Raw genomic sequence first — 4,796 nt, forward strand, 5'->3', positions numbered from 1 at the left:
TATTTAGGTGGCTATATATTTTTTTAATTCTTGAGAGTGATAGAATGATAGTAAATATTGTCTGTCTTCAATTTGAATACTATTAGTATATTATTTTACAAAATGAAATGTGACAATCTTACAGTATCAATTTGAATGTCAACAAACCAATGGTAAACCAATAGAGCATTACAGATTAAAGGTACCAAAATGTCAGTATAGTATATAAAAAGAAGTATAGTCCCAAAGAGCATGTTTTTGGTTTATGTTTTCTAGGTACTGCTGGTTTTCCTTATAATTGGCTACGTACATTTGGTACATTCTTTGCTGTTTCATGTATTTTATTTTTCATCTTCTGTATTGTTCGGAGAAAGAAAAAGTAAGTTGTATTATTACTACCTGTTTTCATAGAAAAGGTGGATTAAATAGGGCTAGTTTTAAATAGGAAAAAAAATTCCAATGGCTCTGGGAAAATTAATCATGGAAAGAATCATCATGGAAAACTTTTGTATATTCTTGGTAATTTTTTGCAGTCAAAGGATTTATCCTTATTAAAATGACGTACTACTTGGGATTGTTACAGAGGCAGGCTGTTAGTAATCTTTCATGCTTACAGTAACTAGAAGGTTTCCCAGGTGGCACTAGTGGTAAAGAACCCATCTGCCAATGCAGGAGACACAAGAGATGGGAGTTCAGTCCCTGGGTTGGGAAGATCCCCTGGAGGAAGGCATGGCAACCCACTCCAGTATTCTTGTCTGGAGCATCCCATGGACAGAGGAGCCTGGCGGGCTATAGTCCATGGAGTTGCAAAGAGTCAGACCCAACTGAAGTGACTTGGCACACACGGTAAATGGGGTTTAAGATTCTTGAGGACAGATTTTGATGGGAGAGAATCATATGGACTTCAGACATCTGGTGGAAGGATGACCGCTGGGTGGTAAAACGGTGAGGACGGGAAACTTGAGATAAGTCTACCTGACAAAGCCACAGTAAGGTGAGAGTGGTGTTACTTTACAAGATTAATATAATAAAATATTGATTCAGTTATTCAACAAATACTTCCTCAGTGCCTATATATTGCTATGCATTGTTCTCAGTGTGGGAGACAGCGTCACAGCTAAAACCTACAAGTTCTTTGTCTTTCAGAAGCTTGTGTCCCAGTGGGGAGAGGCAGTCAAGGAAAGATACAAGGAAAAAAGAAAATATTGGGTAGTGATAAGTACTATTTAGAAAATAAACAGGATGATAAAATTGAGAGAAATCATGGGGCCAGTTTATGTTGAGTGGTCTCTTTGAGGAGGTGACTTTTAACCTGAGAACTGGGTAAGAAAAAAGTTGAGTAAAGTTCTAGCAAAGAATATTCCAGACAAAAAAGGAAAAATTAGTATAGGTCCTCAGGTAGGAATGAGTTTGAAGTGTTCAAAGAATAATGAGAATCTCAGTGTGACTAGAACAATGACTTAGAAATAAGTGAGGGCCAGAAGAGATAAGACCCACGGCCCGGAAAGGCATTTGAGCTTGTAAGTGTCTGCAATAACAATCCATTGAAGCAGTTAAAAGAGTAGAAGGATCTAGATTTAAGAATCTGGAATTTACAGAGCATGTAAGACCAGAGGTATAAATTTGGTAGTATACAGGGCATGTTCTCCAAGGAGACAAATCATATCAATATATTATTAAAAATCAATGAATCAATCAAAAACATTATTGAAAAGATATTTTGATCTGTCAAGAGTTTGAATCTCCCTTTTCTATTCGTAGCATGCTTTACAATACACCACCAGTAGGGGGAGGGTTTGGGTTGTATTCATCTTATGTATCATCACAGTCTGTATCTGTAGGTCTGAGAATGTCCTTGAAACCACACTCCAGCTGCTGCTGCTGCTGCTGCTAAGTCGCCTCAGTCGTGTCCGACTCTGTGCGACCTCATAGATGGCAGTCCACCAGGCTCCTCCATCCCTGGCATTCTCCAGGCACACTCCAGATGAGACACCCCTAATGAACCACACTCCTTAAGGAACACAGGTAATTGGCGAATGTGAGACTTTTGCTGTCATTGTGTATACTTCAAATTTAAGACTTAACCTTCCATATTAAATTATGCCTTTATTCGTCCCTTCGCTCAGGCGTGTCCGACTCTGTGACCGCATGGACAGTAGCCTACCAGGCTTCGCCGTCCATGGGATTTTCCAGGCAAGAATACTGGAGTGGGCTGCCATTTCCTTCTCCAGGGGATCTTCCCAACCCAGGGATTGAACCCGGGTCTCCTGCATTGCAGACAGACACTTTACCATCTGAGCCACCAGGGAAGCCCAATCGTGCCTTTGGTTGCAGCAATTGTTATTTTAAAAATAAATGGAAAAATATTGTTTATATATAGTTTCATGAATTAGTCATTTCAAATGAGGTTATAGTAATAATCATGTCTTTGAATGTTTCAATTCATTCCCTGATTCACAGTCTGTTCCCACCTCCCACTGTCACCAATTGAATGGCTTATCTGATTTGGGGTTTTCTTTTTTCCTGAGTATTAATAAGTATGAACATGCTTTAAATAGGTTTCTCCTTCTGAGAAGTTATTGTCTACATCTTCATATGACATCGGGTTGGTTGTCTACATCTATAGATATTCCTTATATCCTAGATTCTGTACATACAAGATATTGATTACTTCTCCCTATTTGGCATCACTCAAATTAAAAGAAATCTTTAATGCTTTAATGCTGTTAAATTCATAACTTTTTTAACCTAATAGCTTGAGTTTGGAATCTTATTTAAGAAGTCCTCATCTACCTAAACTTACAAAAATATAATCGTATTTTCTAGCTTTCTATTGTTCTATTTTCTATTTAGGTCTTTAAACCTTTATACCTAATGTAGACTTGATAATACAGTATTAATTTTCATCATATAATGATCCATATTTCCTGACATCATCTACTACATGATCTATCCTTTCCTTACAGATAAGCTTTATTTTCAGCTCTCTCAGGTGGAAGTTTTGTTCCACTGTTTTTTTTCATGAATGCTTACTTTTTATTGCTATGGTCTTTTGTTATGTGTTAAATTGTGGTAGGTAGAGGTTTCTCTTTTTTCTTTTCAAACTTGATATTTCAATTGAAGGATACACAAACATATAAATGTATCATGAAATAAGTTTAAATTCTTTAAAAAATACAGCTTGAATTTTAGTCCTACATGGAATTTATAGACTAATTACTTTTGGAAGTATTGGTATCTTTATGGTGTAATTTGCTCAACCTACAAATATGTTATCCCTTTATTTAAGTCTTTCTGAATGTTATTTAAGAAAGTTTAAAAATTTTCCCTTAGTAGGTTTTGTGGATCTTTTCTAAGTTAATCCTTTGGTACTTTTCATTTGTTTGCTATAATAAATAGTAACATATTTTAAATGAAATTTTCTAGCTTGCTATTAGTGGCTTAGGAACAGTTATTGATTTTGTGAGTTAACCTGTAGCTGGAAACCTTGCTAAACTGTTTATTTATTCAAAGTTTTCTGTTGATCTAATGATTTTTCACATAGATCATCATCTTGCTTGCCTGTAATGACATTTTTGCTTTAAAAGACTTCTGAATTTAAAAACATCTAAAATTTCTCTACACTATCTGATGCAGTGTTTGGCCTTTAAGCATATTATCAACTTAAGGAGAAGTTTCATTATTTCCATTTTCTGTGATTTTATCATATATAAGTTGTTGAACTTGCGTAATTCTTTTTGTACTTGCTGAGATAGTGACATGAACTTTCCAAAGTAGTTCATGAATACAATAAATTCTATTGACAGATTTTCAAATGCTAAACCATTTGGGGAATTTTGTCTGCTTTTTAGATGTAACGACTATACTTTTATTTTTCTGAATCATCTTTGGCAGGGGAATTATTTGATTTCAGTTGAGTTCCTTTCAAAGTTACTGAATTATTCAATTTTTAAATTTCTTATAATGTATATAAATTCATTTCTATTTTTAAAACATTTTACTTCATTGTGGTAAGAACATTTAACATGACATCTATCTACCCTTTTAACAAAAATTATAAGCATACAATATAATACTAGTGATTATTAGTACAATGTCGTAGAGCACATCTCTAGAACTAATTCATATTGCTTAACTTAGACCAATTAACTAGTGCTTCCCACTTCTCTCTCCCCAGCCCCTGGCAACAACCATTTCACTCTGATTCTATGAATTTGACTATTTTAGATCACTCACATAAGTGGATTTATCTTTTGTGACTGGCTTATGTCCCTTAGAATAATGCCCATGATGTTCATCCACATTGTCATATATTGCAGAATTTTTCTTTTTAAGGCTGAATAGTATTCCACTATATATAACACATTTTCATTATCTATTGATCTGAAGATGAATATCTAGGTTGTTTCTGCACCTTGGCTAATGTGCATCATGCTACAATTAATATCAGTTCAGTTCAGTTCAGTCGCTCAGTTGTGTCCAACTCTTTGCGACCCCATGAATTGCAGCACGCCAGGCCTCCCTATCCATCACCATCTCCCGGAGTTCCTCAAACTCATGTCCATCGAGTCGGTGATGCCATCCAGCCATCTCATCCTCTGTTGTCCCCTTCTCCTCCTGCCCCCAATTCCTCCCAGCATCAGAGTCTTTTCCAATGAGTCAACTCTGCACATGAGGTGGCCAAAGTACTAGAGTTTCAGCTTCAGTATCAGTCCCTCCAAAGAACACCCAGGACTGATCTCCTTTAGAATGGACTAGTTGAATCTCCTTGCAGTCCAAGGGACTCTCAAGAGTCTTCTCCAATTCCACAGTTCAAA

The 4,796-nt window shown here is 36.1% G+C and overlaps 1 long non-coding RNA gene across 1 annotated transcript; it reads left to right on the forward strand.

Annotated features, from left to right (window-relative positions):
- The first annotated feature begins 262 nt into the window (after nt 1–262).
- LOC104997819 lies at nt 263–2,139 on the forward strand. Its single transcript, XR_826360.1, has 3 exons — nt 263–358; nt 1,821–2,004; nt 2,106–2,139. It is a non-coding gene; the product is annotated as an uncharacterized LOC104997819 (long non-coding RNA).
- The last annotated feature ends 2,657 nt before the right edge of the window (nt 2,140–4,796 follow it).

Source organism: Bison bison, unplaced genomic scaffold (assembly GCF_000754665.1).
Source record: "Bison bison bison isolate TAMUID 2011002044 unplaced genomic scaffold, Bison_UMD1.0 scf7180017864314, whole genome shotgun sequence".
Classification (NCBI taxonomy): domain Eukaryota; kingdom Metazoa; phylum Chordata; class Mammalia; order Artiodactyla; family Bovidae; genus Bison; species Bison bison.